Source organism: Phyllostomus hastatus, unplaced genomic scaffold, assembly GCF_019186645.2.
Source record: "Phyllostomus hastatus isolate PE091 unplaced genomic scaffold, TTU_PhHast_1.1 phas_scaffold_78, whole genome shotgun sequence".
In the NCBI taxonomy this organism is placed as follows: Eukaryota; Metazoa; Chordata; class Mammalia; order Chiroptera; family Phyllostomidae; genus Phyllostomus; species Phyllostomus hastatus.
The window spans coordinates 50,501,324-50,520,005 of NW_025334041.1; the positions used below are offsets into that span (position 1 = coordinate 50,501,324).

At 39.1% G+C, this 18,682-nt stretch overlaps 1 protein-coding gene across 25 annotated transcripts in view; it reads right to left on the reverse strand.

The window, feature by feature from the left end:
- The window catches only part of NRCAM (neuronal cell adhesion molecule), a 319,470-nt gene that overhangs the window by 242,401 nt on the left and 58,387 nt on the right, over positions 1-18,682 (reverse strand). For all 25 annotated transcript variants that reach the window (XM_045827217.1, XM_045827215.1, XM_045827214.1 and 22 more), the window contains exon 2: positions 6,358-6,509. The gene's annotated coding sequence lies outside the window, so the exon portion shown is untranslated. The remainder of the gene's footprint in view (positions 1-6,357; positions 6,510-18,682) is intronic.

Genomic DNA, 18,682 nt, shown 5'->3' on the forward strand with positions numbered 1-18,682 from the left:
TTTAAATATATTTTATTGATTATACTATTACAGTTGTCCCATTTCCCCCCTTCACTCCCCTCCACCCTGTACACCCTCTCCCACCCACATTCCCCCCTTTAGTTCATGTCCATGTGTCATACTTATAAGTTCTTTAGCTTCCACATTTCCCATACTATTCTTGCCCTCCCCCTGTCTATTTTCTACCCACCATCTATGCTTCTTATTATCTATACCTTTTCCCCCTCTCTCCTCCTCCCACTTCCCTGTTGATAACCCTCCATGTGATCTCCATTTCTGTGGTTCTGTTCCTGTTCTAGTTGTTTGCTTAGTTTCTTTTGGTTTTGTTTTAGGTGTGGCTGTTAATAATTGTGAGTTTGCTGTCATTTTACTATACATGTTTTTTTTTTCTTCTTTTCTTAGATAAGTCCCTTTAACATTTCACAAAATAACGGCTTGGTGATGATGAACTCCTTTAACTTGACCTTATCTGAGAAGCACTTTATCTGCACTTCCATTCTAAATGAAAGTTTGCTGGATAGAGCAATCTTGGATGTAGGTCCTTGCCTTTCATGACTTGGAATACTTCTTTTCAGCTCCTTCTTGCCTGTAAGGTCTCTTTTGAGAAATCAGCTGACAGTCTGATGGGAACTCCTTTGTAGGTTACTGTCCCCTTATCTCTTGCTGCTTCTAGGATTCTCTCCTTCAATTTTACCTTGGCTAATGTAATTATGATGTGCCTTGGTGTGTTCCTTTTTGGGTCCAACTTCTTTGGGACTCTCTGAGCTTCCTGGACTTCCTGAAAGTCTATTTCCTTTGCCAGAATGGGGAAGTTCTCCTTTATTATTTGTTCAAATAAGTTTTCAATCTGTTGCTCTTCCTCTTCTCCTTCTGTTACCCCTATGTTGGAACGTTTAAAGATGTCCTGGAAGTTCCTAAGCTTCTCCTCATTTTTTTGAATTCTTATTTCTCCATTCCTTCCTGTTTGGTTGTTTCTTTCTTCTTTCTGGTCCAGTCTGTTGTTTTGAGTCCCAGTTTCCTTCCCATCACTATTGGTTCCCTGTGCATTTTCCTTCATTTCTCTTATCGTAGCCTGCATTTGTTCATCTAATTTCCAACCAAAATCAACCAATTCTGTGAGCTTCCTGATCACCAGTGTTTTGAACTGTGCATTTGATAGGTTGGTTATCTTTTGGTCGTTTAAAAGGATGGATTCTGGGGCTTTGATTTGTTCTTCTGTTTGAGCCATCTCTCTCTCTCTTTTTAGGGGGGAGGGGTCTGTTCACACCTGTTACAGTGAGGGGCGGAGCCTTAGGTGTTCACCAGGGCTGGGCACACCAGCTGCTGGATTGTGACATTGTATGTGGGGGCAGGGTCGAGAGGGAACAATGGTGGTTGCTCTGTTCTCTGTGGGACCTCAGTCCCTTCTGCTGCTTCCCCCAAGCAAACTGGGCCCCTCTGGTGCCAATTCCCAAGTGGGTGGGCTTGTGCATGCTGTGGGACCTTCCAAGGACCACTCCTGTGAGGATGGGTGTCTCTCTGTGCACCTCAACTCCCACAGGTGTCCTCCATCAGTGTCCCAAGGCTCTATTTCCCAGCGCTGGGATCCTGTGTTGCACGCACTGACTTGCTTTACAACCGTCGCCTCACTGGGTCTGCCAGTTGCCACCCCTTGGCCGGGGTCAGGGTCCACCCGCTGTGGTCTTGCACACCCCTGGATGTCTTACATGCCCAACTCTCTCTGCATGCTGTGACCCGCGCCTGGCTGCTTGTCTCCATCCCTCCTACTGGTGTGGATGAACAGGTCTATTTCAACTTCTTGGTTGTCCGACTTCCATTCAGATCAATTTTCTGTCAGTTCTGGATGTTATTCTGTTTCTAAATTGCTGTTGTTCCAATCTTGGTTGTGTGTAGAGGTACGGTGCATCCACCTATGCCTCCATCTTGGACGGAAGTCCACTTCTTTCTAACAGGAGTTTCCCTGAACAATCCTCTTCCAGCAGCATTCTGTGTTTTAATCACATGGTAAGAGGGCAGTCTTAATTACTCTTTCAAATTCTTAATACCTGTAAGTGGCAGCTCCAAGCCAACATAAACTCTATTCGTTATTTTGTAGCCTAATGGTACTCTGAGCAGCCACCCACTACTGCTATATTTTGCACTTTGGCCATGGTAAGATGGTTCGGAAGAAGACACCACTACTAGACAACAGTGGTGAAAGCTGTTTACCAGCCATACCATCTTGTGTTCACTGACTCCCTATCTGTCCATCCCTGTTCACGTTGTCATTCTGCCCAAAGTAGCCAAGTTATACAGAGGGCAACAATGTCAGACAATGCCTCCCATAGCTCTCACCCCTCACCAAATGAAGGGTGTCTCATCTGCTTCCACAGCTAGTTCCATAAATGCAAACTGCCAAGGGTATTACATTCTGGAGACATCATATTAGTATGTGTCTAGCACACAGAGAATATAAGTGAGATAGGAAAAAGACAGACAGAGATGAAAGAAGCAGAAAAAGAACCGCCCCCCCCCCAAAAAAAAAGAAGAAAAAGAAAGATATCAAATCAGGGAGACATATTTCTTGTGTTAGAGAGAAATGAGAGGAAACCCCTTTTGTTACTGGCAGCTTTTGCGATGAGTGAATCATGCTTTGTACATGCATGCTGATGACTTACAGCCCACTGGTTTCACAGCAATGACTGACCATTCTGTGAATTTCAGAGAACAATTCATTATCCTTGAGACCACCTACAACTTGCATGCATGTGATATCATTCTAACTTACACCAACTCAGCATTTCCATAAACTTTTATACATAAAATTCATGGGGTATTTTAATGTAATTGAGCAAATCAGAACTATCTTGTGCTTAAAAATGTTATTTATAATAATTGTTCAGTGCCTTTTTATGTGTAAAAGTTATCTTTTATTTAAATTGGAAAATAAAACTGAAAAAAATAGCATGTTTCATGACATTGGGTTGTGTAGCTAGTACTTGCACTGTTCATGAGTGCACCTGATACAGTGGTACTGAAAGTACCTACTGGGGGAAACTGGCATGATGATGGGTGCTGGGATGAGTGTCCTTTTTCAACTATATCCTAAACATAGGTGGTTTTGATTGTCTCCCAATCCTTCATTTTAACCAGTATGATAAGTAAAAGATGGTGAAAACAAAATACATGTCAAAGTTTAAAATAATAAAAACTTTATCAGAGCCAAAATTACTAATGCAAAATCTGTTTGTTGAATGAAGAATCAATAGCCAAGGCCAATGCCATCAGTATGAACAGATTTCCTTAATTCAATTTCCTATTTTAGGACATACAGATAACTTCACAGTTCAATAAAGATTTGGAATAAGAGAAAAAATGATGAAGTGGAAAGGGCAAAATGATTTTCAAGAGGACAGGGCTCTGGCTTCAGCTGTTACCATTAAGTAAGTTATTTCTTCTTCACATTATTTTTCTTGTATATGAAAATGAAAGTGAGAGTTTAGCTGATCTTTGAATTTTGGGGGAAAGATGGTAGTGAAGTGCACTACAAAAAGGAGCATTTTGCAATTCTACAACAGGTCTTAAAAAATGTCAGGTCAGGAAGGCCACGGTAATCTAATAAAATTCACTCAAAATAGTACTATTGTAAGTATTATTTGAATTTAAAAATTTTCCCCATGACATTCCCTCAAAGAAGCCTCTGAGTAATGTATTTCAAAAGACTAACTTGTGTAAACTTGATCTCAAACAGTGCAGCCTCTGTTTAACAGGCTCCCTTAATGACATTCTGGGTTGATGCTGGGAAGACCCAAAGTTGTGAGGAAATCCTGGCACTATTCCACTGATGAATGAAGAAAGATCCTGCTTAGTCTCCCATATGCAATGTTCAAATCCTGGGCAGAGCAATGAAAGTGAGGAATTGATAAGAAACCATGACTCATATAGAAAAAGAACAATATTTTGGAAAGCAAAGCAACTTTCTTAACTTCTGTGTCTACTATGAATTAAAATGGAGAATAGTACTGGCTTATAACTCTTCTAAATTTTAGGGTTTACATTGTTTTTTTAAGTACTGTTTTAAATTTACATTTATCAAACTAAAAAAGTTAACACATATGTTCCTTGGAAAAATCTTAATTTATTATGCCAAGAAATAAGACCAACAAGTACAAATAGATGAAATGATAGGTAATATCAAAATGAAATGGAAATTGAGAATGTGGTAAGTTGTTTTTTAAGTATATGAATATTGAAGGCTTAATATTGAAGGCTTATGTACAACATCAACTTTATGTATAAAGGACACATGGACAAAGCCAAAGGAGAGTAGGATTGAGGGTGGGAGGTGGAGATCCCTGGAGTAGGGGGGAGAGATGAGGGGAAAATGTAGACAACTGTACTTGAACAACAATAAAAAAATTAAAAATATGTTTAACCATTGCCTACATCTCCTAAATCAATGTTTCTAGCCCTAAAACCTCACTAAACTTCACATTTATACTTCCAACTGCCAATGGACATTCATTCTACCTAAATGCTACATATATGCCTCAAAGTTGTCTTCTCCCCAAGAGTAAGTCCTCTTTCTTCCTAAATCCCCTTTATGGTATAATCATTCTCTCAGTCACCCAAGTCAGATACCTTGGAATCCCAAGTCCTAACATGGTTTCAATTCCAGTACCCAGACTCCCAAGTCCTCAGAATCTCAAGTCCTAACATGGTTTCAATTCCAGTGTCCAGACTATCACCAAATCCAACAACTTCCAGCTCTTTTGCATTTCTCTCTCTCTGTTCCTCTATGGTTCTACCAATTCTAGCCCTCCCATCTTCTCCCCAAATCATTACAAATGAATCTTCCTCCTTTCAATCTTGCTCACCTCCAGCTCTTCCTCTATATTCTCTCCAGGATAACATACCTACAATACTAATGATTATGAGCCCAAAACACCTCAGTGCTTACACACATACCCCATGCCTGGTACAACTTACTATTTCCACATGTGGGTTTCATACCCCAATCACACTGCTCCTGTCTGCAATGCCTTCCTCCATCCCCCTGCTCTTTAGCAGGCTGACTCCTATTCATTTCTCAAGAGCCATCTCAGGGGTCACCTTCTCCAGACAGACTTCTTTATACACAATCCTCTGGCCTCATGTTCCATTTGATGCCTTTTCCATTTCTTAATATAATCTTAGTATACTTTTATCATATTGGAGTTAAGCATACTGATTTATGTGTATGTCTCTTGCATTTGACAGCTATTCCTTGAAGGTAGGTACTTATCACCTTTGCTTCTTGAAACTCTAGCAAAATTTATTGAATCAAATTAAAGTGAATCAAACTATTTAAGAAAAAAGATAAGAGGGTATAAGAATATTTTGGAGGGTTATAACTGTTTAGAAATGCTAATTATTTTTCTTACTTACACAAATGATATTTCATGGATTTACAAGGTGCTTTCATATTGTTTATATTGTTTGAGCCTTAAAACAATCCTAGAAAGAAGGGTAAGGTAGATATGAAGGCTGATGTAGACTCCAAACATAGTAGCCCCCCTCCACAGTTTTGCTTTCCACAATTTCAGTTACCTACAGTCAACCATGATCCAAAAATATATACAAAAATTCTAGAAATGGACCATTCATAACTTTTAAATTTCACGTGGCCCTGAATAGCATGATGAAATCTCATGCCATCCCCATCTGTCTCTCCCTGGATGTGACTCATCCCTTCGTCCATTGTATCCATGCCCACTAGTCACTTAGTAGCCATTATGGTTACAGATCGAATATCACCATATCTCAGTGCTTGTGTTCCAGCAACCCTTGTTTTACTTATTGATGGCCCCAGAGTGTAAGATGCTGGCCATTCAGATCTGTCAAAGAGTTGTTAAGTACTTCCTTTAAATGAAAAGGTATGTATATATGTATGCATAGGAAAAAACAGTATATATGGGATTTGGTACCATCTGCAGTTTTAGGGATCTACTGGGGATCCACTGGAACACTTCTCCTATAGATAAGGGGGCACTCCTGTATATAAGAAATTTCTCTTGAATTCCTAACAATTCAAGGAAACGTTAATTGATTTTTTTAAGGTAAGGGTGTGTGTGCATGTGCATGTACATGCGTGTGTTCAATAGGTCTTCATAAGTCAGAAATACAATCTCAAATAAATTTCTGTTTGGTCAAAATAGCCAATTGATTTCCTTCATAACTACTAAAAAATTCTCCTAATAAAGAAAAACTTCCAATTCTTTATAGAGAGTTTTCAATAACCTAATCCTCTATACACTCGACTTTAAAGAAGTATATTTCAGAAGACAAAACAGCTGATTCAGATTTCCAAATACAAAAGGAGGATTGATTGGTTCTCACCTTTGGAGGACCTAGTGGGCCAAGAGTTTCCTGAACATTTTCCTGGTTTTTGAAGCTGTCTTTTTCTCAGGTTGATGCCAACAGCTGACAGCAGCTTGGTGGGTCTTCAGCAAGCAGGGGTGGAGGTTGGTGAGGAAGAATATCACAGATTCCTGAAAAAAAAAACACCACAGAACAGTGAAAAATTGTTTTGGGTTAGTTAATTCTATTAACTGAGATTCCATTCTATTATCCTACTACAATTGACAAGGAGAACTTAATACATATTAAATTCCATGATTAAGTTGAACCAGGAATTACTGTACTTAAGGACATCAATGTCAAAGAAACTTTAAGTAATTTAATGGCAACAGGTAATGAGATAAAAGTAGCATAATCCCAATTACATTTTGGTCTGAATTACCCCTAAATAGTAGGAAACACTGTATATGTAAATCAAAAAGTAAAAAAGGCACCTGATCTTATTCTACTCTCATACTTCATGGGAATACACTGTACTTTATAATCACATAAACATCCATGCCATGGGTGGGAAAAACCCAATACGGTCTGAAAAGAACAAACAATGAGGACCAAGTATTTGATCAAGGTTGACGATGTCAGAGAGGAATTCAGCAATACAATTACATTTTAGAGGTAGCTTTGAGGCAGTGAGAAAAGAGGCAACTGGGGATAAGAAAAACAAGCATAAAGTTGGAGTAGAACTATACAGAGTAAAACCTTAATTAAAAATAAGCCAACAAACAGAAGTGCTTGAATACTGTGCTTATTTAATACCTCCCTTTTTTGAGAAAGTGAGGAAGTTACAGAAAGAATCATTTAGGGAGCCTCTTTGAAACCAGAACTTGGGGTCAGTCAGCAGTGAGAAGAGCAGAAGCCAGGAGATCCAGACATGATTCTACCACTCACAGTCTGACCTTGGACTTGCTAAGTGCTTCTCAACCTTATGGGCACATTAACATCACTGGGAGGGCTTTTAAAAAATAATGATAGCTTGCTCCCTCACATGCCAAAAAAGTCCTCAACCAGTAGGATGGAACCCAAGTATAGGCATTTTTTTTTTCAAAATAGAGGAAGTCAGAAATGCTTTTCAACAATTTGTCTACTTCTAACATTGTCTTTTCTACACATTTTGTACAAGGTAACACTCAAAATTTTCGAAAAGAGGTCCCATAACTAAGGATCTGAGAGGTATAGTGACTTATGCAAGGTTGGAGCAAATTCCAGAGTGGAATCGAGTCCTCTGTAGAGGACAAAGTGGGATCATGAACTAGAGCTGGACATAACTCTACTTCAGACTGGGCTGGGTATGATCGGAAGTGGTGGAGCCACTTCTGATGCCTCTGCCTGGGCAGTGGAGAGCCTACCCTCAGGGTTCCCACCCCTTAAGAAATAACAAAGATAAAAATAACCCTAGTAGCTAAATTACTGAGCACTTCATATGAGCTAGACACTGTGCTAAGAAGTGCTTTAATTCTCACAAGAACTCTCTGACCTAAGTACTGTTATTATCCCCAATTTATAAAAAGGAAACTGAAGCGAAGAGAGCTTAGCCTTGTCTCCAAAATAATGGAACTAGAATTTTTACAACGCTGGTCTCTCTCTCTTAACTATAAATTGCCTTGAGGGAATGCAGCTAACAGGCAGCTGGAGGCAAGGCTACTATGCCCTTGTACCTGCTTTGTATTCATTTGTCACAATGCATTTCCACGTTGGTAGTGAAAACACAAGTATTCTGGAGTCTTCCCAGTGCTTTCAGATTTTCTCAGATTAAATCACTAATTTCTGTTGTTTGTAAGAGGATTCACCTTTCTCCCTTCACAACACACACACACATACACACACACTTCTAAATTAGTAGAGTTTGAATGCTAGGATTTAATTATACTATTTTGGAGACTTCAGCTCGGGCACTATCAGAAGAGCCATCACTGAAATCTGCCCTAAATGACTCAGCCCATCATGTCATATGAGTGCAACAGCCTAGCTGATATCTCTGGAACATCACTTACAGTTCATTTGGAAAAAAATCACCAAACATTCTTACACTCATCTTCAGTTATCTTAGAGAAATATCTTTGTTGTAGTTTGCTGCCTCATTTCACTTACATTATTTAAGATAATTCCCTTTCTTTGAAGTATTGTTATTAGCCCTAGTTGGGTACTCAGTTTGTTAGAGCATCATCCTGATACGCCAAGGTTATGGGTTTGATCCCCAGTCAGGGCACATACAAAAAGCAACCAATGAATGCAAAAATAAGTGGAACAACAAATAGAAGTTTCTCCTTTTCTCTTTCCCTTCCTCTCTCTCTTTCTAAAAATCAATAAATAAAAGTAAAAATATAAAATACTGTTATTAAACATAATAAAATTTAATTTATAAATATTTCACATATGACATCTATTTAAGAGGTTAATGCAAAAGTATTACTATTTCTGATACTATAGGCATATCCTACTTATACTATGGCAGAATTATCTTCATGGCTTGTTATAATAATAATAATGGGGAAAGATGGCTTTCATTAGACACTTCTGGGGAGAAACAAAAGATTGATTTTTTAAAAAACCACACAATTTGGGGAACTAGAAGAGACCTGAAAGGTCACAGTATCCAACCTTCTAGTGCCTATGGCCTATTGCATTTTTAGAGAATTCTATATGGAGTTGAATCTCTCTTCGTATAGATTTCACCCATTGGCCCCAATTCCGGCCCTTAGAAATATATCCAGATTTGCATTCTAGTGTGAACTTCCCCTACCACAGCCCACTGTTATGAAAAGCAGGGCTAAGCTGTTGTTTTAGCACAGGTGGCCACTGATGAGACTAGGGGCCAGTACCTGACTTAAGGATGTCCCACAGAGTCTGGTTATGACACATGAGGTGACTTGTGCAAAGGTCTCTGCCCCAGAAATCATAATCAATCAAGCCAATTAAACCAGCTTTCTCTGGTTTAATATCTTCTAGATATCAGGAGTCACAGGAGAACCTACTAAATATGAGAGGTACTCAGAAAGGCCAAAGAGATACCATGAGAGAGAGGAGGCAGTCCCTGAAATTGCCTCTTAACTTCCCATTGATAATTTTCTGATGACCCCGATAACTTTGCACTTTCCAGATCCAGACGGGGATGCTGTGTTGGTAAGTTGCTCTTCTGATGGTGCTCTGAGTGGATCTGTTCTCTACAACCTCAAATGTGTAATACATATGAACTAAAATTACAGCACCTCATTTACCAGCTGATCCTGTTGCTGCATATCAGTACGACAATATTCCCCTTATCTTTTTGTAGGTGTTTCTGTTAGAACCTAATAAAGGCTTTATTTTTACCACACTAATATTTTACCTTTTTAGAATAGGGTTCTAACCTGCTGAAAACTCTAGCTTCTCAATTCTTCCCTTCTAAAATATGTTTTATGCCTTTTCTCTTCATGTTATCTACAAATTAGGTAAGCATACCATCCAGATTAATATTCATGTGATAAAAACATTAAATTGGATGCTATTTCACAGAGTTAATAGTGGCATAAAAATAGTGAAAACCAAATAGTCAATAAATTTAAATGAATTTATTTTAGTGTCAAAGTCATTACTTAAAATTAATAATTACCAACTTTCCAAACTGACTTCAAATCATCCTGAAGATATAAATAGCTACATAAACTGACATGACCAAGGAATTAATTTACTAAACAAAGGTTTTAACATTTACTTGGTAGAGATTGCAAAACCCAGGAGAATTAGGTTCTAGGACCATTAGAGAAAATTAGGCCATAGTTGAGATAATTGGCAACATGAACTTTGTATTAGAGTAATTACCTGTGCAGCAGGCCAAGAAGTTATGTTCGAGAAACATATTGCAAAAACAGAGCCAGTTTAGCTTCATCCTTCCCTGAGGCAATCATGAAAATTAGGAGAATCTGTCATGTTAACTCACCTGGTATATTCTTGCCAAAGTGAAATTGTTTTTCCAAAGATCTGAACTGCTTTGTCTAATTTATCTTTCAGGAAGCCTCACTAAATCCCTCCTTACAGTTAAAAGCACCTCACTGAATGGGTTTTTAAGTTCTCATGTCTGCTTTTCTCAGTTTTTCTGTCTCCACCATTATGGTCAGACTGCCAAGCTCCAGTTTCCCATGGTGGTCAGTGTGCCTACCTGGAGGGACCAAACCCATTCTCACGGCTTCTAACTGGATACTCCAGCACTCCCAGGAGTGTATGTATAGGCTTCATACCATCTCTGGTGGCCACACAGAGGCCTTCTTGGTATGCTTCTTTTTTCTCAGCTGTGTTGAATTATTAAACTATTCTTTCAACAAATACTGTTTAGCTCTACTAGAGGGGAGGTACTACCCTGGAGGCCACAAGAAACACGAAGATGACTGAGACTCAGCAGCTCAAAGACAAAGATGAGACATAATATTATTTTGTGTTATATGGCATTTTCTGGTTTATTTTGCACAGAAGTAATCTCACTTAATACTGAAACATAAGTATTTTCTCAACATTTTACAGAGAGAAGGAAAGGTTCAGTACAAGTATGTGATTACACAATGATTCATCACAGCTAGTAAGTGGCAAAGGCAGGACCCCAGAGGCAAGCTCTGTGATTCTTAGTCCACATTACTTCCAACAGCCCATAGGTCCATTCATTGTTTATGCAAATTAAATTATTACAAAGCGACATGTGCAAGTAGTTACTTTTGTAACTGGCTGGCATAATTTTGGTCCTGATAACAACTTAATGAGGTGAGCGATCCTATCATCCCCATGTAACAGAGGAGAAAACCGAGGCACAGAAGGTGACTACTGATTCACAGCTGTATGCCTGGCAGGTGGTAGAAAGTGATAAAACACTCTGACAGCAGTGCACCTGGAAGAAATATGGAGGAAGTTAATGGATTTGTTGTTAGGAAGAATGTTTAGAAAGATTGGGATTTTTTTTTTTTTACCATTTCCAGAGCAGTAAAACTTTTCTTCTCTTGTTAATCCTGTAAAAAGACACTGGCACTAGAAACAAGAAAAAGATGGCAATTCTATGAAGAGAGGGAAATGTGATGCTCCCTGTTTCCCTCATTCATGACTATGGTGGTGTGAGTGACTTGACAGCATCGAGAGCTTCCAGTGTATGAATAGCACCTGCTGCATTAATACTTGCAATGTGTGTTTTCCACAATTTTCAATTCTTTGGATGGATCACACTGGCTAAGCAAAGCAGAGAGAGGAGACCCTTGGCATGCATGGTTGGTGTTATTGCAGTGACTGCCTGGGAAGCTCATGAAGTGTGATTTGGCAGTCTGCTGGGACCAGCTTGAGTGGCACAAATTTGCTGGCTGCTAGGCACTCACACTTCAGTGCCGTACTCTAAACCTATTTTCAGGTATGAAAAGAGGGAGTCAGTTCAAAAGAAACCAAATTTAGTGAGTAACTGTCATATAGGGCAAAAGGCTTCTTTCAATCCCACAACAATGCTGTAAGGTGGTCATTGTTATACCAATGTTCCACATGGGCGTACTGAGGCACAGAGAAGTCCAATAATGCACTCCAAAGTCAGAAAGCTTGTCCACGTCAGAGATGGGATTTGAGCCTGGTATGTCTGAGAAATAAAACTTTGTTAATGTTGGAAAGGCAGTCAACTTTAGATGGGAGTTATATGTAAAACCAACAACAAGCAACCTCCCCTCTGGCCAAAAAAAAAACACACACACAAAAAAACCCAACCTGCCACAAGATGCTTAGTGGAAATATGTTCTACAGGAAAAGCCAGGAACCTATAGAAACCTTTGCATGTTCTTAATCTGAAGTCTCAGAAATCCGTCCCCACAGGGCCTACTGTGTTCCTAAAAAAATGGAGGTAGAGGGAGAAATGTGTCAAAGATAAGAATGTGCCTGGACTCCCACTGATAAAGTGCATGGGGTTCAGAGGAGGAAGAAAGTACCCCTGTCTGGGATCAGGCAGTAACTACCAACTACTCCACTGAGATGTTGGCAGTGAAAGAAAGGAGAGGAATAGAATGCTAACTCCAGGGAGTAGCACACAAGAGAAGCTAGTGGAGATCTGAGCACATTTGAAGGTGGGAAGACAGATGCAATAAGGAAAGACAGACGGAATGAAGCTGCAAGTTGCAAAAGTAGTGGACAGAGCCAAGGCCCAGTGAAGAGAGCTTGGTAGAAGGGACATACACATAAGGAATGGAGTTCTTATTCTACCTTGGCCCCTTTACCTCAACATAAGGAGCATGTGTACTCATTTCATTTCTTCTTCCATGTGGGAGAGAACAACCTTCAGATTGAAGCGCCTCTGGAATTAGTTTGCAAGAGTGGAAGCAACATACAGCCCATGTGCAGAAACATGCTTATTTGCATATTGCCCAATCCTCTTATTAAAAACAGTTGGAGTCAGTCAAAATGAAATGAAATGCCAACACACTTCAACTGTAATACAAATGCCTTGCAACCTCAAACTTAAGTTTAATAGGATAAACAAAACAAAACTGTTTCGACGACTCTGAAAGCAATTGAACTAGTTCCAACTTTAGCAGGGGTTTGTTTATTTTGCTTAGCTCCAGTCATTTATTCTAATCACTCAAAAACATTTAGTGAGTGCCTGTTGGGTAACTCACACTAGTTGGAAGCTGGAATGCTAATTAATTTTATTTTCTTTTCTCATTTTAACTGGATTGTTTTAGAAAGGGTTTTACTTTTATTTTGAGTTACTTTTAAAGCTATTTTTAATAGTAGCTTTTTGAAAAATAAAAGGTAAATTTTTTCCACCACCAGAAATAAAAATTGTCAATATTTGGGTGTTTGTCTTGCAAGCATTTTATTTTTCCTCTATGTACAAAGGTCTGTGTACACATTTTTTGAAGTAGTTGTATCATACAGTGTGCATGGATTTAGTAACCTGCTATTCTCACTTAACAACATAAAATGAACATTTCCCCAAGTAATTATATATTTTACAAAGTCAGTTTTAGTTTCTGCACTATATTTTACCATATAAAAATAATATTTATTTAACCACTTTCATAGTATTGGCCATTAATGTTATTCTATTTGGCTGACTTTTTTATATCATTTACAAGAGATGTACTATTTTACTAGCACTGGTTGAAAAAGAGCCAGTAAAATTCATATGCAATTACTGTGTGGGTCATTATTCAGTGACAGGGTGTCAGGCTGGTGCCTGATCAGGACAGTACCAGCACATGTCCTGCCTGGGCCCACCTTTTGCCATCCCAGTCCTGCCTTTCTCATTTGCCTTCTCATTTGCCACACATCTGTACTTTAGCAATGGGTAATCTGCTTCATTACATGTGATCAAAGGCATTGGCTGATTCTTAACCCACATTATTTCAAAAGCTTGAATTTTCCAGTGAACATATCGCAGAAGGACAGATGAACCAATTGGCTCCTAATGCCAGACTATGTGTAGAGACAGTCCTTCCTAGGACAGAAAGAGAGTTTAGGGGAAAAACTGATAGATAGCCTGACATTTAAAAAATGATCATGTTTCTTCTTGTTATAAGGTGGTTATATTATGTCTCAAAAGAAACAAAGGGCTAGATTGTGAAATTATCAGTAACTGTTTTCTTTTGTGTTATTATTATTACATCTTAGATGAGAACAGACTTCCAGTCAAGATGGAGACATAGGTAAACACACCTCACCTCCTCAAACAACTACAGAAAAAATTACAACTAGTCTACAAGACAAATATCACCCAGAATAGTCAGAAAATTGAGCTGTGTGGAAGCCCAACAATCAAGGATTTAAAGAAGCCACATTCATCTATACGGGTAGGAGGGGTGGAGACATGGAGACATGTGGAGAGACCTGGAGAGGCACAGCAGAGTGGTGTAGAAGGCATGAAGACATGGAATGGGAAGTCCCACATCCACATATAATAGATAAAAATTGGGATGCCTCAAGAGTGAGGGATTCCAGCCCCAGGCCAGACCACCCAGCCCGGGGTTCCAGTGGTGGGAAGATAAATCCCCATAATCTCTGGCTGTAAAAAACAGTGGGGGTTGGAGTGGTGGAAGAAACTGTGGGATTCTTAGGAAACTCCTCCTTAAAGGACCCACAATGTACTTAGGACTTTCATTATCTCTGTGATTCAGCAACAGAGCAACTGCTGGAAGGGCACCAGTGGCATACAGGGAGATATTGAAGTGACTGGCATCAGGGTGAGTACCAAGAGACAGCTTCCTCCCAGGCAAAACTCCAGAGGCCAGGCAGCAGCATTGTCCCCTCTCTGAGCCCTCCCCCACAGAGAGCCACAGAGAGATGACATGGGTTGCCCTACTCTGGCAATTACCTAAGGCTTTGCCGCATACAACTTATAGGTGCACTTTTCTACAATAGGCCATGCTCCTAAAACAGGGAGTCAAAGCATCTCTACTTAATACACAGAAACAAACACAGGGAGGTTGCCAAAATGAGGAGACAAAGAAATATGGCCCAAAGGACACAACAGAACAAAACTCCAGAACAAAAAAAACCCCCGAATGAAATGGAGATAAGCAACCTATAAAATGCAGAGATCAAAACATTGGTTATCAGGATCCTCAAGTAACTCACTGGGTACTTCAACAGTACAAAATAGACTCAGGCAGAAATAAAGGTTACATTAAGTGAAATAAAGAAAAATCTACAGGGAACCAACAGTGGAGGAATCCCAGCCCCAGGCCAGACCACCCAGAAGCCAAGAATCAAATAAAAAATTTGGAACCTGGGGAGACGGAAGATGGCAGCTTTACTCTAGGCAGCGTTTTTCTTGGCTTCTGTGAAGAGGGGGGAAACCCGCAGATCGGTGGAGAAACAGAGCAAGTGGGCTAGGTTACCGAATCACTTTTGAAAGCAGGACATCAAAAATTATTGCACTCACTGGAAAACCAGACGGCTAGGGGGAAGCTGTGAACACCAGGATACATGAAGCAGATTGCACCAGTGAATCTCACAAATATTCTACCACAGAAGTTCACACCATAATCACAGGGAATCAGAACAGATCAAATTAACAAACAAGAAGAAAAAAGAAGAAACCCATGAACAATGAGAAAACAAAGAAACAACTCCCAATTGAAGGGAAACGAGGAAGCCTCAGGAAAAATGCTAAATGAAATAGAGGCAACTCAACTATCAGATAGTGAGTTCAAAACAATGATTACCAGGAAGTTCAATGAACTCACAATGAGCTTTCAGAAATTAGAGGGAAACTACAGCAATCTCACTGAAAACTATATAACCATGAAAAAGAAAATAGAAACTCTCAACAAAGGTCAAGAGGAAATGAAGAATACAATTTCTGAACTGAAGAACACAGTAGAAAGAATGAAAAGCAGGATCGATGAAGCAGAAGATTGGATTAGCGAGCTGGAGGACAAAGTAGAAAACAGCATCCAGAAAGAGCAAGAAAAGGAAAAGAGGCTCAGAAAGAATGAAGAGAAAGAATTAAGAGAAATGCAAGACAATATGAAATGTAATAATATCCGTATAATAGGGTTACCAGAAGGAGAAGAAGAAGAGCACGGGATAGAAAATCTAGTTGAACAAGTAATGAAGGAGAACTTCCCTAATTTGATGAGAGAAAAAGTCACACAAATCCAGGAAACACAGAGAGTCCCAATCAAGAGGAACCCAAAGAGACTCACCCCAAGGCACATCATAATTAAAATGACAAAATTTCAAGACAAAGAGAGAATCTTAAAGGCAGCAAGGGAGAAAAAGGAAGTAACATACAAGGGAGCCCCAATAAGGCTAACAGCTGACTTGTCAATGGAAACACTTCAAGCCAGAAGAGAATGGCAAGAAATACTCCAGGTAATGAGAACCAGAGGTCTGCAACCAAGGCTACTATATCCAGCAAGGCTCTCAATCAAGATAGAAGGCCAAATAAGAAGCTTCCCAGACAAAAGAAGTCTAAAAGAATACACCTCTGACCAAACCAGCTCTGCAAGAGATTCTAAAAAGACTGCTTTAAGGAAGGGAGGGAAGAGAGAGAGAGAGAGACAGAGAGAGACAGAGAGAGACAGAGAGAGAGGAACACAAATACATAAAAGACAATGAATAAGTACCTATCAATAATAACCTTAAACATAAATGGATTAAATGCTCCAATCAAAAGACATAGAATAGCTGAATGGATAAGAAAAAATGACCCACATATCTGCTGTCTACAAGAGACCCACCTCAGGATAAAAGACCTACACAGGCTGAAAGTGAAGGGCTGGAAACAAATCTTCCAAGCAAATGGACAGGAAAAAAAAAGCCGGGGTAGCAATACTCATATCAAACAAAATAGACTTCCAAAAAAGGTCCATAAAGAGAGACTCAGAAGGTCTGAGGGAAGACATAATACTCAAGGGAAGAATCCATCAAGAAGACATAAATATTGTAAATATATATGCACCCAACATAGGAGCACTGAAATACATCAAGAAAACCTTAGAGGACTTCAAGAAAGATATGGACAGCAACACAATTATAATGGGAGATTGTAACACCCCACTATCAAAAATGGACAGATCTTCTAAACAAAATATCAAGATATTGTGGCATTGAACAATACCCTTGATGAAATGGACTTTACTGATATATACAGAGCCCTCCATCCCAAAGAAGCTAAATATACATTCTTTTCAAATGTACACGGAACATTCTCTAAGATAGACCACATGATAGGACACAAAACAAGCCTCAAGAATTTCAAGAAAATTGAAATCATACCAAGCATTTTCTCAGACCACAAGGGACTGAAGCTAGAAACCAACCCGAAGGAAAAAAACCAAAAACACTCAAAATCATGGAGATTAAATAGCATGCTATTAAACAATGAATGGGTCAAGAATGATATTAGGGAAGAAATCAAAAGGTTTCTGGAAACAAATGAAAACGAAGTCACAACAACCCAAAACTTATGGGACCCAGCCAAGGCAGTCCTGAGAGGGAAGTTCATAGTGATACAGGCCCACCTAAAAGGGTTAGAAACATTCCCAACAAACAACCTAACCCTATGTCTACAAGAACTCGAGGAACAACAACAAAGACAGCCCAGAGCAAGCAGAAGGAAGGAAATAACCAAGATCAGAGCAGAATTAAATGACACAGAGACTAAAAGCACAATTCTAAAGATCAATGAATCCAAGAGCTGGTTCTTTGAAAAGATAAACAAAATCGACAAGCCTTTAAGCAGGCTCATCAAGAAAAAAAGAGAGAAGACCCAAATAAACACAATCAGAAATGAAAGAGGAGAGATTACAACAGATACCACAGAAATACAAAGGATTGTAAGAAATTACTACAAAGAGCTGTATGCCAAGAAATTTGAAAACCTTGGTGAAATGGACAAATTTCTAGAAAAGTATAATCTTCCAAAACTCAATGAAAAAGACACAGAAAGCCTGAACAGACCAATAACAACAAAAGAAATTCAAGCAGTAATCAAAAACCTCCCAACACACAAAACCCCAGGACCAGATGGTTTCACAGGAGAATTCTACAAAGCATTTAAGGAAGAGCTAACCCCTATCCTTCACAGACTATTCCAAAAAATCCAAAAAGATGGGAGTCTCCCAAACTCCTTTTATGAGGCCAACATCATCCTAATTCCAAAACCAAAAACAGACACAACAAAGAAAGAAAACTTCAGGCCAATATCACTGATGAACATTGACGCTAAAATCCTCAACAAAATACTGGCAAACCGCATTCAACAATACATTAAAAAGATTATACACCACGACCAAGTGGGATTCATTCCAGGGATGCAAGGATGGTTCAATATTCGCAAGTCAGTAAATGTCATACATCACATAAACAAAAGCAAAGACAAAAACCACATGATCACATCAATTGATGCAGAAAAAGCACTTGATAAGGTAGAGCACCCATTCGTGATAAAAACACTCGGCAAAGTGGGAATAGAGGGAGCATTCCTCAACATAATAAAGGCCATATATGAGAGACCTTCAGCCAACATCATACGCAATGGCCAAAAATTAAAATCTTTTCCACTAAGATCAGGAACAAGACAAGGCTGTCGACTTTCACCACTTCTTTTCAATATAGTACTGGAAGTTTTAGCCACAGCAATCAGACAAGAAAAAGAAATAAAAGGCATTCAAATCAGAAAGAAGGAAACAAAACTGTCACTGTTTGCAGATGACATGATAGTATACATAGAAATCCTATAGACTCTACCAAAAAACTGCTTGACCTAATAAATGAATTTGGCAAAACAGCGAGATACAAAGTCAATATCTAGAAATCAAAGGCATTTCTGTACACCAACAATGAAACAGCAGAAGCAGAGATCAAGGAA